Genomic DNA, 21,709 nt, shown 5'->3' on the forward strand with positions numbered 1-21,709 from the left:
ACCAACAGAATGTGAGAGAATATTTGCAAACTATGCATCTGACAAGGAGTTAATATTCAGAATATATAAGGTGCTCAACTCAATATCAAAAAGGAAAATAATATAATTAAAAATAAGCAAAATAGCTGAACAGATACTTCTCAAAATAAGATATAAAAATGGCCAACAGATATCTTTAAAGAATGCTCAACATCACTAATCATCAGAGAAATGCAAACCAGAATCACAGTGCAATATCATCTCATCCCTGTTAGAATGGCTATTATCAAAAAGACATAAAATAAATGCTGGGATGATGTGGAGAAAAGGGAACTTATATATTGTTGGTAGGAGTTCTGAATTAGTACAGCCATTATGGAAAATAGTGTGAAGATTCCTAAAAAATCTAAATAGATTTCCCATGTGATATAACAATCTCATTGCCTACTGTATATTCAAAAGAAGAAACATAAGCATATTGAAGAAGTATCTGCACTCCCATGTTTATTGCAACACTATTCACAATAGCCAGGATATGAAATCAACCTAAGTGTCTGTCAAGGGATGACTGGATAAAGAAAATAGAAAATGTGTTTATACACACACACACACACACACACACACACACACACACACACAATGGAATACTATTCAGCTTTAAAAAGAATTAAATCCTGTCATTTGTAGCATCATGAATGGAACTGGGGGTCATTATGTTGAGTGAAATAAGCCAGGCTTGGAAAGACAAATATTACAGGCATGTAAAACTTGACTTCACGGAGGTAGAGAAAAGAATGATGGTTACTAGAGGTTAGGAAAGGTAGTAGGAGGAATGAAGAGAGGTTGGTTAATGTGTACCAACATGCAGTTAAATAGGAAGAATAAGTTCTAGTGTTTAATAGCACAATAGGATGACTGTAGTTAACAATAATTTATTGAATATTTCAAAATAGCTAGCAGATTCAAAATGTTCGCAGAATAACGAAATGACAAATGTTTGAGGTGATAGATAACTCAGTTACCCAGATTTGATCACTGCACATTGTATGCTTGTATCAAAATATGTGTACCCTAAAAATATATCTAATTATGTATCAATTTTAAAAACCAAAAAATAAAAATCACTGCAATAAGTGGTTATTTGTATTCATATTTTTATAGATATTGACAAATTGTTTCAAAAGCTATGTTCCCATGATGAATGGATTTAGCTGTATGACCACCCCTTTGGCATATGTGATGGACTATTTTTGGCACAAGTGTGCACACAATTGTATATAGAGAAAAATAATTTATTCTTGCTAGGGAGTATTTAAACATATTTTGAACTGTTATTTTAGATACAGGGTGTACATATGCAGATTTGTTACATGGGTATATTGCATCCAGGTAGTGAGCACAAGACCCAATAGGTACCTTTTCAACTCATGCCCCACTCTGTCCCTCACCCCTCTAGTAGTTTGCATTGTCTATTGTTTTCATATTTATGTCCATATGTGTTCAATGTTTAGTTCCCACTTATAAGTAATAATATGTGGCATTTAGTTTTCTGTCTCTGTGTTAATTCACTTGTGATTATGGGCTCTAGCTGCATCTACGTTGCTGCAAAGGACATGATTTTATTCTTTTTTATGGCTGTATAATACTCCTTGCTGTATATGTACCACATTTTCTTTATCCTGCTCACCATTGATGGGCACTAACTTGATTCCATGTTTTTGCTATTATGAATAGCATGATGATGAACATACAAATGTGTGGTATTATTGGTATAATGATCTAATTTCCTTTGAGTATGTACCCAGGAATGGGATTGCCAGATCAAATGGTAGTTCTGTTTTAAGTTCTTTGAGAAATCTCCAAACTGCTTTCCACAGTTTGGCTGAACTAATTTACATTCCCACCAATAGTATATAAGTGTTCCCTTTTCTCTGTAGCCTCGCTGACATCTGTTGTTCTTTTACTTTTTAATAAGAGCCATTCTGACTGGTTCAAGAGGGTTTCTCATTGTGGGTTTGATTTGCATTTCTCTGATGATTAGTGATGAGCATTTTTTTCATATGCTTGTTGGCTGCTTGTATGTCTTTTGAGAAGTATCTGTTTATGTCCTTTGCCCATTTTTTAAATACGGTTGTTTCTTGCTGGCTGATTTGTTTAAGTTACTTATAGATTCTGGATAATAGACATTTGTTGAATGCATAGTTTGCAAATATTTTCTCCCATTCTGTAGGTTGTCTGCTTGTTGATAGTTTCTTTTGCTGTGCTGAAGCTCTTTGGTTTACTTAGGTCTCATTTGTCAATTTTTGTTTTTGCTGCAATTGCTTTTGGGGACTTATCCAAAAACTCTTTGCCCAGGCTGATGTTGAAAAGGGTATTCATAGGTTTTCTTTTATACTTTTTATAGTTTGAGTTCTTAAATTTTTAATCCATCTTGACTTATTTTTATATATGGTGAAAGGCAAGTGTCCAGTTTCATTCATCTGCCTATGGCTAGCCAATTATCCCAGCACTGTTTATTGAATAGGGAGTCTTTTTCCTATTGCTTGTATTTGTTGGCCTTGTCAAAGATCTGATGGTTGTAGGTGTGTGACTTTATTTCTGTGTTTTCTATTCTGTTCCATTAGTCTATGTGTCTGCTTTTGTACCAGTACTATGCTATTTTGGTCATATAGCCTTATAGTATAATTTGAAGTCAGGTAGTGTGATACTTCTGACTTTCTTCCTTTCTCTCTTTGCCTTGGCTATTCGCAGTCTTTTTTTGTTCCATATGAATTTTAGAATAGTTTTTTCTAATTCTGTGAAGAATAATGTTGGTAGTTGCACAGGAATAGCATTTAATCTATAAATTGCTTTGGATAGTATAGCCATTTTAACAATATTGATTCTTCCAATCTGTGAGCATGGAATGTTTTTCCATTTATTTGTATCGTCTTTCATTTCTTTCAGCAGTGTTTTATAGTTCTTCTTGTAGAGATCTTTTACCTTTTTGGTTCTCTGTGTTCCTAGGTATTTTGTTTTCTTTGTGATTGTTGTAAATAGGATTGGATTCTTGATTTGACTTTTAGCCTGGGTGTTATTGGTGTATAGAAAGGCAGTTACTGATTTTTGTACATTGCTTTTGTATCCTGAAATCTTGACAAAATGGTTTATCAGTTCTAGTAGCATTTTGGTGGAGTTTTTAGAGTATTTTAATAATATAATTATATCATCAGCAAAGAGGGATAGTTTAACTTCTTCTTTTCATATTTGGATGCCTTTTATTTCTTCTGTTTCATGATTACTCTGGCTAGACTTCCTATATATTTTTAAATCTTATTGTATGTCCTGGTATTTAGCTAGAGAGGCTGAATCTTTTCTTGTGCTTCTTGGTTATTCATATTTCTTCTTCTGCAAATTTGTAATTTCAAATTGTTTGCCCTTTTCGTGCTTTTCTTTTGAATTTTGTGAATTCTTTTTCTCCTTTGAATTTTTATTCTTAGTCACTTTTGTGTGTTACTAGTATTTTATCCTTCTTTGTTGATTGTCTTTTATCTTTAGATGATCAATTTTACTGTGGTATAATTTACCTGCAATAAAATATGAGATACCCCTAGGTACCGACTAGAATGTCTAAAATTAAAAGAATACCTAACTGACAATACCAAGGTGCTGGCAAGATTGTGAGCAACTAAAACTCCCATACATTGCTGATGGAAGTACAAAATGATACGGCTACCCTGAAATAATTTGGCAGTTTCTTACAAAGTTAAACATATACTTAACATATGATCCAGCAATCTCATTCCAGGGTATTTACCCTAGACAAATAAAAGCTTATGTTCTCAGAAAAATATGTATACAAATGTTTATGGCAGCTTTATTTATAATTGCTGTAAACTGAAAATAGCCTGAGTGTTTTTCAACTGATGACTGGATGAACAGTGGTATATGTACACCAAAAAACACTACCCAACAGTAAAAAGGAACAAAGTACTGATACATACAAAACTTTCAATGAATCTCAAAGGCGTTAGTGGTAATCAGCTAAAAGGGGTCAGACTCATGAAGGCTAAATAGATCACGATTCCATTTATATGACATCTGGAAAAGGCAAAATTATAGGGATAGAAAACAAATCAGTGCTTGCTGGGGAATGGGAGTGAGGAAAGTGGGTGATTCCACATCAAGGAAATTTGGACAGTGATGTAATTTTTCTAGATTGTATCTTGATTGTGGTTATAGTTACGACTATTATATGTTTGTCAAAACTCAGCCATACACCTAAAAAGTGTGAATTTTCTATATGTAAATTACACCTCAATAAACCTAATTAAAATGTTTAGTATTAAACCCATGTGATTTATATTATAAATAAATTGGACCGCTATTTGTGATTATGAAATACAGACTTGCCAACAGACTGCTATAAGTGACACTGAACTATGAGGAGCCCCTTCTGCCACCTCTATTAATTCAGTCCTTTGAAAGAGGTTCAAAAATGGCCAATTCAAAAATAAAAGTAACTTTTTTTTTTTTAAATGGAGTCTTGCTCTGTCACTCAAGCCGGAGTGCAGTGGTGTGATCTTGGCTCACTGCAACCTCAGCCTCCCAGGTTCAAGCGATTCTCCAATCTCAGCCTCCCAAGTAGCTGGGACTGCAGGTGTGTGCTACCACGCCCAGCTAATTTTTGTATTTTTAGTAGAGATGGGGTTTCACCATGCTGGCAAGGATAGTCTTGATTTCTTGACCTCGTGATCCGCCTGCCTCAGCCTTCCAAAGTGCTGGTATTATAGGCGGGAGCCACTTTTCCCGGCCCCAAAAGTAACTTTTAAAACAAGAGTTGTTACACAGATATTTAATTGCAGAAAGTTAGAGTAAGACCCTTGCTCAAAAACTTGAATATGACATTCACATAATATCCACTGTTTTTAGAAAAAAAAAAAAAAAAAAACTTACAATAATGTCTGCATCTGTACATTACTTTAGAGTTTTTTTTTTTTTTTTTTTTTTTTTTTTTTTTTTTTTTTTTTTTTTTAGTAGAGACGGGGTTTCACCATATTGACCAGGATGGTCTCGATCTCTTGATGTCATGATCCACCCGCCTCGACCTCCCAAAGTGCTGGGATTACAGGCTTGAGCCACTGCGCCCGGCCTTACTTTAGAGTTTTTAAGGCACTTTTATATATGTCATCTCATGTTGAATTATTGCAAAAGAATGCCTCACTAGCAAAGAGTAAGTGTTTGCATGAAGCTGCAAGCCCTTGTGACCATGAACACAATTGTGAAGCAGGGATTGTCAGATGCCAAGGTTCATTGTCTCCCTGAATGACACTTAACCGGCAGGTAAAAATCAGTCCCAGATAGTAGAACAGGTCAAGTTATATGGCAAGGTTGTGGTGCCCCCAACCAGAAGCAACTTCGTTGGAAGAAAACAGAATACATGTAAATATGTATTTGTACACATTTGTGTTCCATGGCTGCTGAGAGAAAACAGCAGGCTGTCTCCTTTCTAGGGCTTGTTTAATTCTGAGCATATCTCCTTGGTGAGTGCTCCCCACAAAATACTGGCACATAATGTGTAACATCTTTCCTTATTCATGATGCACCCCCTCCTTACCTGGTCCCAGGCCTTTTCTCACCATGCTCCCTCGTTTTGGAATAACTTTTATACTCCTATACCCTTCCACAACAAGGCAATAATTTAAACTTCATCCATCCTTAAGGACCAGCCCCAAATGTCCTCATTCACCCAAGCAGAAGTCATTGCTTTTTGTGGATTTCCACTGCATGCTGCTTAACTGTCTTTTATAGAATTGATCACATTTGGCATTGTCTCATATAGACGTTTGATCATTTCTAGTTGTAAACTCTTAAAGTGCCTAGCCTAGTGCATTGGAGATCCACTACACCAGCTAGCAGTATTCCTTGCTATACTGTAAAATCTTAGCACTTTCACTGAAGTTCAGCCATAATCAAGTGTGCCATATAATTCCAGAAAGCGCCAAGCCAAGAGGAAACACAGAGGTGGGTGTGGAAAGCAAAATACAATAACAAAGCAAAAGCATGTTTCTCCTTGTGTTAATTGGGGTTGTTCAGAGAGAAATGGAACCATTAGGAGATTATCTATCAAGGGGCAGGAGTTGAAGGAGGGTGTGTGTGTGTGTGTGTGTGTGTGTGTGAGAGAGAGAGAGAGAGAGAGAGAGAGAGAGAGAGAGAGAGAGAGAACTGTGGAAACCTACAGGCTGGAGACCCAGGGAACAGTGAATGTTGAAGCCCCAGCCAAAGGCAGTCTTCTTATTTGGGGATGGGGGGCAGGAAAGGAGCAGTCTTTTCTCTATTAAGGCCTTCAAATGATTGGATGAGACTCACCAACATTAGGAAGGATGACCTACTTTATGCAAAGTAACTTACTTTACTCAGAAACATCTAGAATAATGGTTGACCAAAGTTTTTGTCAACCAAGTTGACATATAAATTAACCATTACACCCATTTTTCTCTATAAACTGCTCCACAAGTCTCTTCTTCCCAGTCCTGCTCCCAATGCAATGACTATAGCGGGAGACACCTCCTTAAAAAGGAAGCAGTTTTATCTAAGGCATGCTAAACAAATTCCTGGAAAGGGCTAACTAAATGATAATGCTTTAGAAACTGTTGTGACCACATAACCAAAAAAATTACAAGTTATTTTAAAGTTGCAGATAAATCCCAATTGTGTATAATAGTTTATCTTGTGATTGGTTAATTTTGTTACATTCAGTCACATTTAAAAAAAATCTCTCAGAAGAATTAATTTCAAAATAAACCTCAATCCTGGAACACATTACAACATTCTCTTCTTATGCTACTCTTTCTAAATAAGGCACCAGTGACCTCAACTGAAACTGCAGTTTAACCTTATTAAGGCAGAAGAAATAGAAGAAACAAAACTGTTGTAAAATAAAGTATAAATATTAATAATCACTAATGCTGAAATAAACAAAATTGAAACTGGGCTGTTCTGCCTATGGAGTAGCAATTCTTTATTCCTTTGCTTTCTTAATAAACCCACTTTCACTTAGACAAAAAAGAAACTGTCTTAACTATTTTAATGAAGTATTTAAAAACAGTTTTTTCCACAAGTATCTTATGACACAGAAATAGAATCTGGCAAACTATTACACTAGAGAAAAAATAATGAACTTTTGGTAAAGCATACCCAGCCCTGATAATAAGAAAGATCAGATTGAAATTTATTAATTCAACAAATATGAATTGAGTGCTTATTATTAGTGTTAGGTACTTTGGATGATGAAAACATGTCTCCAGTGAAGAGTACTGCTAAAAGCATAGCTACAAAATAATGTGTATGTGAAACTGCTGTCACCAGCCATGGTCACCAAGAAGCTATGGTAGCTAAATCCAAGCCAATCAACAAGTTCAGTCCATTTTTACCTGGTATCTCTGAAGCATGAGAGTGATGACCACTGGTTAAAGCATTTTTTTCTTCAGATTCCTAAATACACTGGCTCCTGGTCTCCTGGTTTCCTCCCATCACTCTTATAGATCTCTTCCTCTGCATGCCTCTAGTTATGATGTTGGTAGTTTCTTTAACCCTGTCTCATTTTTCTTCCCTTCTCATTTTATATACCCTCCTTGGGCAGTCACTTTCACACATCCCCTTGGTTTCAATTACCACCTGTTTGCCGATGACTTCTAAAATAAATTTTGTAATGTTTATTTTAAAATTGTGATAAAAAACCACACATAACAAAATTTATTTTTATTTATTTATTTTTTTGAGACAGAGTCTTGCTCTGTCTCCAGGTGGGAGTGCAAAGGCGTGATCTGGCTCACTGCAAGCTCCACCTCCTGGATTCAAGAGATTCTCCTGCCTTAGCCTCTGGAGTAGCTGGGATTACAGGCATATGCCACCACACCTGGCTAATTTTTTATGTTTTAGTAGAAACAGGGTTTCACCATGTTGTCCAGGATGTTCTCAATCTTCTAACCTCGTGATCCATCTGCCTCAGCCTCCCAAAGTGCTGGGATTACCAGCATGAGCAACCATGCCTGGCACAAAATTTATTTTTTAAGCCCTTTGTGTCTACTAGATAACTTGGATGGCACACAGTGCCTTGATTTTAACCTGCCCAGAATTTTAACTCCTCATCATATCCTACATGATTTTCTTCTTCCTCTCCCCCTTCCTCTTGTATTCTATGGCACTGGGAATGACAGGTCTTCCACCAAGTATTGTAAGCCAGAAACCTGAGCTTTATCGTTTATTCTTCCCCACTTTTCACTCTTGCCTCCATTCAAGTAGTGAAATCTTTCAATAGCTTTCAGTTCATCCCTCCTCTCTTTTTTCTAAGTTTGGACTCTTAAGTTTGAATTACTCTATCAGTTTTCTAATTGATCCACTGATTTCAGGACTTGCCTTCATTCAGTTTATTCAACAAACTGCATCCTGAGAAATACTGCTAATGCTATTCTGAAGTAACTCTTACTTAAAAGTATTTCAGTGGCTTCCCAGTATCATCACTATATAAAAAGACCTTTTTTTGAGTTACACATAAACCTTTTAGTATGGACCTGGTCACTTGCTGATTCTCATCATCTTCCACAAACAGCAAACAAACTGTTCTCTGCTCTAGTTAATGTTTTATTTCCCTTATGTGACTCCTTCAGCCTGGAATGCCCACTCCCTTCCCCACTTTGCCTAGTTAACCCATACATGTTGTCTAACAAAGACTGAAATTGACCTTTATCACCTCTTGGAGGCTTTATAGACACAAGAATATTAACTGTAGTGTATTGAGCTTGGGAAAAGAGCAATGATCAGAGATACTGAGTCAAAAAGCCTCACAGGCTATCTAAACAATTTTCCAATCTGAATGGGCTGAACCAGTAGTTCTCAATGTATTCTTTCCCCTAATACTATTCGTATGTGTAGTGCATTCTATCAGTAACTCTCAATATAATTAGTGACTCTCTGGAAAGGAAGGGAAAACTTGCAGAGGAATGATTAAATGTGTACATGTTGGGATGGGAAAAGAAAGACAAGCAACCTCACAAACCCAAGAAAATCTTATCAAATTTTTATAGTGAACAATTTGGGAGTCGGTGGCATTGAATAAAAAATGACTTTACTGTAGGTCCGGTTTTCAAACTTATTGTCAAGTTGTAAGCTCTATGCAAAATCTCTATGCCCAGATGATAATTATGGGCACAGAGATTTTACATGGAGTTTACAACTTGACAATAAGTTCCTACAAAATCACCAGTGGAAAATGTTTGCTGTGGTCATAAGTTCAGTGACATGCTTGAAAGACGTGGTATTTACCCTATCTTGCTCCAGCCAGCTCATACAGAAAGCAGTGGCATAATACAAAGGAGTGGGAACATGGAAAATTTCCTGGCAGTTTGCATGATAAGTGTAGAAAATGCGATTTACTAAGAAAAATGCAGGTGGAGCCCCCACAGCAGGATGAGGCCAACACATTTATTACACTAGGTGAAATGCACATGAATGTCTGCTGCCAGGTCAGACTCATAAATATGTATTAAAAGAGATTCTGGACCCTTATGAGAACCAGCTTTTTCTCAGTCTACAAGGGCTGACAGATTTATGGTTGAAGATTTTACTTCATAAACAAACCCTTAGGTAGAACCCACATTTCTGTTAAGGTCATAGTGACCCTTCACATCAAGGAGACTCCTAAGAAGAAACAAACAGTTTTGTAACAGTTTATGTAGGTAGAACATTCCAGTAAGTCAGCAGATCGCAAAGTCTGTGACTATAATGAGCAACTAAAATGGAAAAAAGCAGGAAAAAAAATAGGACAAGGAGTCAGAAAGGAGAGACACTCTTTCTCATCTCTACTCTGCTACAAATTAGCTATGAGGACCCTAGTTAGCTCATTTATAAAGTATGTTAAGGGTAAGAAGATAATAAAATCTTTTAAGGTCCCTCCCAGCTTTGAAACATAATTATTTGATCTAGAGTGACTTCTCTGACAGATATAACAGGGTGGAATAGAGGCAGGCTAACATGACAATTACTGGCAAGGAAGAGAAATGGATAGTTATGACTGGTAGAAGTGAGTAAAAGTTATAAAAGTAAACTGGACATAAAGTCTGGGTAGCCAACTTTATATCGTTAGAATGTTTAACCATTCTTTTTCAAACACCCCTTCCCACAACTTTCAGAATTATTCCTTAATTCTTCTATGACTTTCTATTGTTATATTCTATATTTGTATTGCAAATACAGTTAACAGAAAATCCTAGTACAGATAGGGCTGAAATTTCAATCTACTATCATATCCACAGCCAGGTGTATGTAGAGAGGATGATACTGGGGGATGATATGGTTTGCCTGTGTCCCCACCCAAATCTCATCTTGAATTCTCATGTGTTGTGGGAGGGACTTGGTGGGAGGAAATTGAATCATGGGGGCAGGTTTTTCTCATGCTGCTCTCATAATAGTGAATAAGTCTCAAGAGATATGATTTTATATAAGGGGGAGTTTCCCTGCACAAGCTCTCTTTTTGCCTGCTGCCATCCATGTAAGATGTGACTTGCTCCTCCTTGCCCTCTGCCATGATTATGAGGCTTCCCCAGTCATGTGGAGCTGTAAGTCCATTAAACCTCTTTATATTGTAACTTGCTCAGTCTCAGGTGTGTCTTTATCAGCAGCATGAAAGCAGACTAATACAGGGGAGAAGGGAGAAATAGAGGGAGTGAGGACTTCTTTCTTCATTTGTGGGTTGCTTTTTTTCTTGAGACAGGGTCTTACTCTGTCACCCCGGTGACAGTGCAGTGGCATAGTCTTGGTTCACTGAAGCCTTGACCTACAGGGCTCAAGTGATTCTTTCACCTCAGCCTCCTGAATAGCTAGGACTAGAGGCATATGCCACCACACTTGGCTAATTTTTAAATTTTTGGAGTTATGGGGTCTCACTATGTTGTCCAGGCTAGTCTCAAACTCCTGGGCTTGAGTGTCTTCCTGCCTTGGCCTCCCAAAGTGCTGGGATTACAGGTGTGTGCCACTATTCCCAGCCTCTTTCTCCATTTGACCACATCATGATAAAGGCTTCAATTCATCAGGAAGAGAAAGCAATTCTAAACTTTTGTGGACCTATTGCATAGCTTCAGAATACATAAAGCAAAACTGAACAACAAGAAAATGACAAATCTACCAATTAGAATGGACAATTTTAAACCACCTATCTTAGTAACTGATAGAACAAGCAGACAACAAATCTAGTATGGTTATACATAATTTGAATACAATTATCAAGCTTAGTTTATTGAATATACATAGAATATTTTAGCAAGTGGAGAAAATGTCTTTTCACAAGTACAGAGCATTTATTAAAATTGACCATATACTAGGCCATCAAACAAGTCTCAACAAATAGTCGTAGGAATGAAAGTTAGAGTATATTCTCTGATTACTATGAAATTATGCTAAAATAAGAAACAAATAACTAAAAATAGCCATGTTTGGATATTGAAAAACATTTTTAAACAACACATAGGGTCAAAGGAATCCTAATAGAAATGCAAACTACTTAAAACTGAGCAATAACAAACATTGCATAGTAAAATGTGTAAGGTGCAGTGTAAGCAAAACTTACAGGAAAATTTGTAGCCTTAAATGCTTACACAGCATGCATCACTTAATGACAGGTATACGTTCTGAGAATTGCATCCTTAGGCAATTTTGTCATTATGTGAATATCATAGAGTGTACTTACACAAATGTATGTGATATAGTCTACTACACACCTAGACTATATGGTATAGCTTATTGCTCACAGGCTACAAACCTGTAGTGCACATGATTGTACTGAATACTATAGGCAGTTGTAACATAATGATCAGTATTTGTATATCTAAATATAGCTAACCACAGAAAAGGTACGATTAAAATATGATATAATAGATAAAAAATGGTACACCTGCATAAGGCACTTATCATGAATGGAGCTTGGAGGACTGAAAGTTGTTATGGGTGTTAGTCAGTGAGAAGAGAATGTGAATGCCTAGGACATTATTGTACACCACTATTGACTATAAACACTGTACATTTAGGCTCTACTAAATTTATGAAAATATTTTTTCTTCAATAATAAATTAACCTTAACTTATTGTAACTTTTTAAAAAAACTTTTTGCCTCTTTTTTCAATGACATTTAGCTTGAAACAAAATATATTGCACAGCTATACAAAAATTCTTTCTTTATATTCATGTATATTATTTATATATATACATATAATTTCTTTATATAAGCATTTTTTCTTTCATGAACTGGAAGGATTGATATTGTTTTTTATTTGTATAAATGTAAGGGGTGCAAGTGCGTTTTGTTACATGGGTATATTGTATAATGGTTAAGTCTGGGCTTTTAGCATAGCCTTTTTCTATTTTTAAGATTGTTATTGATTTATTTTTTTTTACATTTTAAACTTTTTTGTTAAAAACAAAGACACAAACATATACATAAGCCTGGGCCTACACAGGTTAGGATAATCAATTTCACTGCCTTCCACTTACACATCTTATCCTACTGGAAGGTCTTCAGGGCAATAACATGCATGGAGCTGTCATTTCCTATGGTAACAATGCTTTTTTTCTGTAATATCTCCTGAAGGGATGTGCAGTTGCTCAGCTCAGTGAAGGCACCAACCTCCAAGGGGGGCAATTTTCAGTTCAGGTGAGAGAGAGAGAGAGAGAGAGAGAGAGAGAGAGAGAGAGAGAGAGAGGTGTGTGTGTGTGTGTGTGTGTGTGTGTGTGTGTGTGTGTGTGTGACTCTTCTGGGTTACCCAGGCACACCTGTTTTCTCCAGGATGCAGGGCTCCACCAAAGCACTGTTTGCTCAGCAGCAGTGAGCAGATTCAGCTTAGGTCCTAGGGACAGAGTGCAGGCATGGCTGAGAGAAGATGGAGCTGTTCTGCCAAAGCATGGGTTCCCCAGGAGGGACTGCACGGCCTCAACTCTGCCTGAGTGGATGGGGGAAGGAGTGGATGGAGCAGTCTCACCATTGCTTGGCTGCACAGGGAAGGGGCAATTGTTCACAGCTGGGCTTGAAGTATAGGGCCACTAAGCAGGGGTGTTTTGAGGACAGTTTAGTCTCAGGGAAGATGTGCTGTGACTACTCATAGTCATCCTGGAGCAAGACATACTCTAGCATTAGTTTTCAGTGCAGTAGCCCTGTGGGCCCCTTGGGGTGGGGCACAGTGTTGGTTTCTTATCTGAGGAGGACAATAGCTTTGTGGTCTCTGGGCAGCTCCCTCAGCTGAGCTTAGAGCTAGTGAGAACTGCAGGGGACCCCAGTAGTGAGGACTGTAGGTATCCGAAGTGTGGATGGGGGCTGCTGGGATCTTCTTGCCTACCTTTTAACCATAGAGAGAAGTTCCTTCTGGTTCCCAGGTGATCTCTCATGGCGGATGGGGTGATGGAGTCCTAGTATTTACTTCCATTCTTTATGTACTCTCCTGAGTTTCTGTGGTCACCAAGGTTTGTGTTACTCATTTGATGTACCCTGGTGTTCTCCATTAGTTATTTTCATTAAAATATAGCTGTTTATTTGTTGTTTTCCTTGTTTTTATGGAAGAGAGGAGGCTAGGGGCTTCTAGTTGGCCATCTTGCTCTCTCTTCATTGCACTTTTCTAGTGATACTGTTCTGAAGACTGGATCCAACAGAAATTGTGTGTGTGTGTGTGTGTGTGTGTACGTGCAAAGTTGTATAAATAAGAATGCTTATGCAATATTATAGTCATGTGTCACATAACCTTTCGGCCTGTGATGAACTGCCTACAGAATGGTGGTCCCATATGATTATAATGGAGCCAAAAAATTCCCATTGCCTAGTGAAGTCACATCTCTCCTAGTTTGGTAGTGCAAAGCATTCTTCACATGTTTGTGGTGAGGCTGGTATAAACGACCCCACTGTGCTGCTTCTAGTGGTATAAAGGTATAGCAATACAGTTATATATACAGGTATTGATCGACTTACAACCTATACAACTTACAACCATTCGACTTTACGACCACAATCGCTAGCCATGACTGCTCCATGTCTGGCAGCAAAAATGTTGCCCAGCTGGGCGTACGACAGTGCAGACCAGCTTCTGGCAGCACTACCATCTCTGTGTGCACCATTTCAACTGTACATATAGCCTACTCAACTTACGACCAAATCGTGTTAGGACCATTCCGCGGTCCCGACCGTGGTAGTAAGTCGAGTACTACCTGTAGTGCTTAATACTTGATAATGATAATAAATAACTACATTACTGGTTTATATATTTATTATACTTTCTAGTGTTATTTTAGAGTGTATTTCTTCTATGTATACAAAAAGCTAACTGTAAACAGCTTCAGGCAAGTCCTTCAGAAGGTATTCCAGAAGAAGGCATTATCATCATAGGAGATGACAACTCCCACATTACTGCCCCTGAAGACCTTCCAGTGGGATAAGATGTGGAGGTGAAAGACAGTGGTATTGATTATCCTGGCCCTGTGTAGGCCTGAGCTAATGATGTGTGTGCTTTTGTCTCAGCTAAAAAAATTTGAAAAGTTAAAAAAAATAAAAATTTTAAAAATAGATTATAGAATATGGATATAAAGAAATAATATATTTTACAGCTGTATAATATGTTTGTGTTTTAAGCTAAATTATTAGAAAAGAGACAAAATGTTCAAAAAATAGTAAAAAGGGTGTAAAGTAAAAAAGTTACAGTAAGCTAAGGTTATTAATGAAGAAAGAGAAATGTTTTCATAAATTTAGTGTACCTAAGTGTACAGCACTGACAAAGTCTATAGCAGTGTAGAGTAATGTCCTAGGCCTTCACATTCACTCACCACTCACTGACTCACTCAGAGCAACCAACCTCCAGTCCTGCAGGCTCTATTCATGCTAAGTGCCCTATACAGGTGTACCATTTTTAATCTTTTATATCATATTTTTACTGCATGTTTTCTGTGTTTAGATATGCTTAGATACACAAATACTGACCATTATGTTATAGTCACCTGCAGTATTCAGTACAGTCACATGTATTACAGGTTTGTAGCCTGTGAGCAATATGATATACTATATAACCTGGGTGTATATAATAGGCTATATCATCTAGGTTTGTGTAAGTATGTTCTATGATGTTTGCATAATGATGAAATCACCTAATGACACATTTCTGAGAACTTATCCCCATTGTTAAGTAACTCATGACCGTACTTATGAGAAACTATTGGAAACTCTCTGTCAGGGTCCGACCTGCAGACTCCGACCCAGCAAGGGATAACAAATGCACTCAAACACAGAATACAGTGAAAGAGCAGGCTAGGGGTCCATGGCCACAGACATGGCAGAGAGAGTTAGCAGCCACTGGCCCTACACACTGGCCTTGCCAGCCTTTTTCAGCACACATTACATGACAAAGCCTTTGAGTCAGCACCACTAGAGGCCTAAAGCAAACATCATTTGTGGGTAACAAACCTGGTTGCCCTCGCCTTAAGAGAGCCTGAATCAGCTTGTGAATGATTAAAGGTTAGTTTTAGGACCACATGAGTAAACAACTTATTTAGATAAACTCCCTTACATTCCTTTGTATCTACTCTATGTTATTTGCACAAGGAAAGGAGATTAGGCTGTCTTCAGCCATAACCTCTTTCCCAAGGCTTCTGCAAAAACCTTCCAGCCTTCTAAGAAGGTTTGCAACTAGTATAATTTTTCAGTCTCTCCCACCATCCTGACTGAACCCCCACAACTCTCTATGTATATACCAATGGGAAGAATAAAGAATTGTCTCATTGTGTTCATGGGCATGAACCTAATGACTAATAATTTTGAGCATCTTTCCATATGTTTATTGGTTATTACATATATCTTTGAGTATGTGTTCAGATTTTTGCCCATTAAGGTAAAAAATACTGGATTGTCTTTCATTGTAGAGTTGTAATTGTTTTTATAGATTCTGAATGTATATCTTTCATCAGATATGTGGGTTGCAATTTTTTTTTCCTGGTTTATGGTTTGTCTTTTCATTTTCTTGGTAGTCTTTCTCACAACAAAATATTTTAATTTTGATAAAGATCATTTTGTCAGGTTTTTCTTTCATGGATCATGTTTTCCATATCATAGCTACAAGATCTTTACTAACCTAAGATCCTGATGATTTTCTTCTATCTTTTCTTCCAGAAGTTTTATATATATATATATATATATATATATGTGTATATATATATATGTAAATATTTATATTTAAATATATACAATATATGTATTTCTATAATATATAAATATAAATATATATTATATATATAAAACTTGTGGAAGAAAAGATATTTTATATATATATTTTTAGAGACAGTTGCACTCCTCTTGCCCAGGCTGGAGTGCAATGGCATGATCTCAGCTCACCGCAATCTCCACCTCCCAGGTTCAAGCGATTCTCCTGCCTCAGTCTCCCAAGTAGCTGGGATTACAGGCATGTGCCACCATGCCTGGCTAATTTTGTATTTTTCGTAGAGACAGAGTTTCTCCATGCTGGTCAGGATGGTCTCAAACTCTTGATCTCAGGTGATCTGCCTGCCTGTGCCCCACCTATTATTATTATTTTTTTAAATTTAGATCTGTGATTCACTTTGAGTTAACTTAAAGCAAGTAAAGATGTATTTGCTAGGAATACTTTCATTTGTTTAACTTGTAAAATAAATATGCTATGGAAATGTATTACTAGGAGCTATTGCCTCCAGTTGGTATTTTGGAAGCATGGGATTTTTAGTGACATTTAAGCTCTTTTGACCCTGGCCAAAAGTTAGAACTATAGTTGATTTCATAATTTAGGGACTTAAAGTATGTAGAATCTGGAGCAAATAGTTTCATGAAAGAATACTTACCAATATTTATGCTTACTACTTTTGCCCTGTAGTTCTGTTTCATTAAAAATAAATGCTTGTCCTGACCCACTAAACAGTTTTCATGTCTCATGACTGGGTCCAGATCATTTAAAAAACATACTGGCTTAACTGTTTTCCTGAATTGGAGCTCACAATCATCACCACCTCTACTACTAAATAAATATTACCTGTCATTACCCTTTTCTGTCTGCTTTGTAACAATTCTACTCGGTTTTTCTCTAAACACAATTTAATTTTTGTTATGACTGTACAAATTTTTAGATAATATCAGCTGTGTTGTCAGAAAATAACAGTAAATGGAGTAATAAAAGGAACTTATTGTGATGGTGTAGAATTTTAGTATCTGTTAAAATAGCGATGTCTAGCCCTGGAGGAGCTATAACTCTTCAGTATTTGTGTTTCATTTCCTATTCCTGTCTTAGTCAAGTTTCTTTTACTTCTATGAAACAGAAACACCCTGGAGCTTGCTCTAGCCTAATGGGGCCTAGGGAGGCCAAGGGTAGGAAGCTAGAAGGGCTCAGTAATCTTGGAAGATATTCTTGCTTCTTGTATCATCTGTGTTCCAGGCTACATTGGCTCTGTTTCTTTTTATGTGAGTTCTTTACACCTCTTTCTTTCTGAAGACTGGCTTTCTCTGATTCTCTGTGCATATGGCTGTCCTGGGACCTTGGGATTACTTCTAGCTAGACTAGAATTGCTCTGCTCCAGTTCCCAGGAGAGATAGTATATATAATTAGTTTAGGACACGTTCCAGTTTTGGTCTAATCAGCTTGGCCCAAAGGTAGTTAGATCAAAAAGAACAACCCATGTTTACCTTGCGGGTATATGCTATGCAGTTCTCAGAGACTGAGAAGAGTGTTGGGTCTACTGCAAGTTCACAAAGTGCTGGTTGTTATACATTTACCTTTTAAAAAAATGAATTTTAATTAATTTGGTTTTCAGAATATAGAAGTTTATAAAACGTTCATTGTATATTAAAAAAATAAAAACTAGGGGTACACAAACCTAGAACAGTCACACTGTCATCAAAAGATGACTATTCTTTTATTTATATCATGTTAAAAATAATTACATTTATATAACACATTGAAATTTAGTCAAAATATATTGATCACAGAGTACTCTTTATTTTCAAAGATGGCAGTCATCCACATACTAAACATCTTGGATCCAGCAAATGAAGGTGTTATAGGCTAAAGAAAATTAATATTTAAAATATTATACATGTATTACAAAATTACTTCTGAAGAGTTTTCATTTAGATATATTAAAATTCCAAGTTGCAGGGAAGGGAAGGTATAAAACCAACATTTATTGTGTTTCTGCCTAGTCTGTCACTTAACATATTTTATTTTATTCAGACCTTATAGTCACCCTTTGAGAAGTAGGCATTATTATTCCAGAACCAGTGAAGAAATTAAAACTCATAGAAAACAGCTAGTGAATATGTAGTGAGGCTAGCATTTAAGCTCAAGTCTGTGATTCCAGAGTCTCTTCTCTCTACACTCTACTGTTTGGGGGCATGAAAGTATATTTATCAAACTTTACTAAAAGAGGTTATAAGTAGGACCATACAGAAGCTATTAAGTTAAATTTTTTGTCTGTATACTTAAGGCAGTCTCAGTGTCAAACATGTGATAATTATTTCTCCGTATCTTGAGCAAAAAGAGAGTCATATCAGTTATCTAATGTTAGTCACTTAAGCCCATGGATTTTTTTAGAGGTCATTACAGTGATAAATCAATATTTAAAAATAGCTGTGGCTTCTTCAGTTTGGAGAGAAATGTTTTTTAACCTTATATTCTAAACATTAATGCCTGCTAAATTGGGAATTGGAGGGAAAAAGGGGAAGCTGACCTTTCTTTTTCAGTCTGAACAAACAGAAAGAGGAAAGCAAAGACTGACTAAATAGTACAAGGCAGTATTTTAAGTTTTCCATGTTTGTCTACTTGAAACTTGTTATTTTTCAAAAACACATTTTTAATGTGAAATATCAAAAAAATATATGCTTTAGAAATTATTGTTAAAGACAAATTTTATAACATAAATACTTTATGTAATAGCTACATAAAACAATCTAAATTGTCTGGTATTAATGATGTAGAGGTAAAATTATCCTTCAAATATTTGTAAATTTTACCTGTGAGTTAATGATGGTTTACATTCTAATTTATCAACCTAAATGGCCCTGTCCAATACAATTAAAATGAACAATTATTTGGTTTATTGTAACTTCAGACTTATCTGAAAAATTGTATAACAGCTGCTAGGTTGTAATTGCTAAATAACTATAATAATTTTTGTCTCTGCATGGTGAAGAATATGCACTAAGACTTTAGCAGAAACTAAGACTGTGCTCTCTTTGTCAGTATTCTGAGCAAATGTGGCTCATGACTTCAAATTAATTTAATATAAAGTAAATCTAGCTTAATGCTTTATTAAGAATTCACAATGACCTTTTTGAAATAGAGGAATTTGCGATGAAGATGAGCTAGATATTTCAGAGTTCACATTGCTGCTACCCTTTAGGGCATAAAAGGAGGAACCAAAATCATGCTATTTTAGTTCTTTAATAGTTTGGCTATTCCTTTACAAGGTATCTTTTCTAGGGACAAACTAATATAGAATGACATACTTTAAGTATCAAACATAAAGAGTTTTGACCAAACTGCTCTCAGCATTTCTGTTCTGAAAGTACCTAATTAAAAGTAACCCCCTCGTTGCCCAGACTGGAGCTCAATGGCATGATCTTGGCTCAATTTAAAAAAAGGGAACCCTGAGTTACTGGGCCATATATTGGCTCAGCATAGGAAAAATGAAGCCACTTAGAGTTAATGGGTTGAACCAGTTGTCCTCTGTAGTTCATTTCAGTACCTTTAATGTTTTTCTCATTGGTAATCTTGGAGACAGTATGGGAGCTTATTAGTGACATAGTTTTCTTCTTCTGAAGCTAAAAACTCTTGGTACTGTGATCTTTTGACCTTTTATTCTCTCTGATTTCTTGATTCCCTTTTCCCATTCCTCTAAAGTTCAGCACATATACAGGTTAGTTGATGCACAACCAAATTTTACTGTAGTGGTGAGCATGTTATGTGGATTTAATGAACTGATCTATTTGTCAAATCCAGTTTATTGGCAGTCTTTCAGGATTGAAATTCTAACTAGTCTCTTTTCATATCTATTTAGATCAACCCTTAATCAACCCCAATGCTAGGCTGCTGTTAGGTTAGATCTAAAAGCATTATCAGGAGTCAGTTTTGCATATTCACAGTTAATTATTTGGTTTCTTATAAACCACTTCTCTATTTTTTTCTTTTACTTCTTCTTTGCTTCCAATTTCTTCTCTACAGTTTCTTAGTTCCATGTGCTGTTTAGTCAGAGGACCAGTAGAAAAGAACATTTTTTTTTTTTTTTTCCTTTTGACCAGATTTGGGGACAGTTTCCGTGTTCTCTTGGTTCAGGTCTCTGTAAGTCACCATATGTGGCTTTCAACACTATCAGATCTCCACCTTACCCTTTTAAATATTTTGTAACAGTTTATTTAATTAATGGGAAATAGAATTTATATATAATATGACCTACTTATATACATATAACAAAATCATAATACTATGATTATAATATAGAGAATAAATATAATGTATAATAAAACTGTATATATTTCAGGATATGACTGTGAGGGCCTAACTGTACTAGAAGATATAGTGAAGTAGTGAATGCTTGTACCTACTTCTTCATCATCTTCTTTTTAAAAAAATTTCTTTCTTTATGCCTGTAGCCTAATCTTGGAAGTGAAGCTTGTACTTTACTTCTAAAGAATAAGTTCAGGCTTATGAGAAGTAAGAAAGTAATACTGTATAGAAAGCTCTAGAAAATGAAAAATCAGTGATACATGTGGATTATAAAATAAAAATGTTAGAATAAGTAACCAAAGACAAGACTTGTTTGTACATAATAAGAGAAAGAAGGAAATACTTGAAGCCGAGAAAACATGTCATGACAAATTACAGGCTCTCAAAATGAAGAAAATGAGGAAGTATGATATTCTCACAAATGACCCAAATGACCTGGGCCATAGTGTTAAGGGTAGTGACAAAAATAATTCCTTATGTTGTGATAGAGAACAAGATGCTGATGAGGTATCAGAGAAAACATATTTCCTATTTTGAAATACTACCACCTTAAGGCATAGTTTAGGGTCCTGGTACCTCAAAAGACCTTGATGACCGAATCCTTCTCTAGGTGATGAGATATAGAGAGGATGGATTAGAAAGAGAAACCATAAAACAGAAAGCTATGGAGAAGATGGGGTAGTAGATGTTTGTATACAAAAAAGATAGAAAAATAACAGAATCAGCAAATAAATACTTTCAAAATGGGTTTTTACAGTGTGTGTTTCTTAGTGTTACAAAACATTTTTTAACACGTAGAATTTTGTAATTTGAAACATTTAAGTAATTTGTATTCTTTTTTTCAGTTCTTAGTTCACAAGTTTGTTATGAAAAACACTGCAGTGCTCTTGTGCAGTCATATCATCTTACAGGAAAGGGAAAAAAACAGTTGTGTTCAAAACCAACTCACCAGGTTCTGACAATAACAAAGAACATGGGGCTGAGATTTGAGTAGGGAATAAACTGAGTGCAGACAAATCATGTAATTAAATTAAATGGTATCCCTGAAAATAAAAAGAACGATTTCAAAACTGACAAGTACAGGGGATGCCTTGGTACTTATTTTTTAAAAATGTTCCTTAAGCTCCAATAATTGTTTGCTGCTATCCTTATCTATAGTCACGCTGAGTGAAGCTATAGCTAAATGAAAGTTAAATTGTATTCACTAG

General features: G+C 36.1%; 1 protein-coding gene across 4 annotated transcripts in view; it reads left to right on the plus strand.

Moving 5' to 3' along the window:
- KLHL13 (kelch like family member 13) overlaps positions 1-21,709 on the plus strand; it is a 198,236-nt gene that overhangs the window by 28,286 nt on the left and 148,241 nt on the right. The window lies entirely within an intron of this gene.

This window comes from Saimiri boliviensis, chromosome X, assembly GCF_048565385.1.
Source record: "Saimiri boliviensis isolate mSaiBol1 chromosome X, mSaiBol1.pri, whole genome shotgun sequence".
Classification (NCBI taxonomy): Eukaryota; Metazoa; Chordata; class Mammalia; order Primates; family Cebidae; genus Saimiri; species Saimiri boliviensis.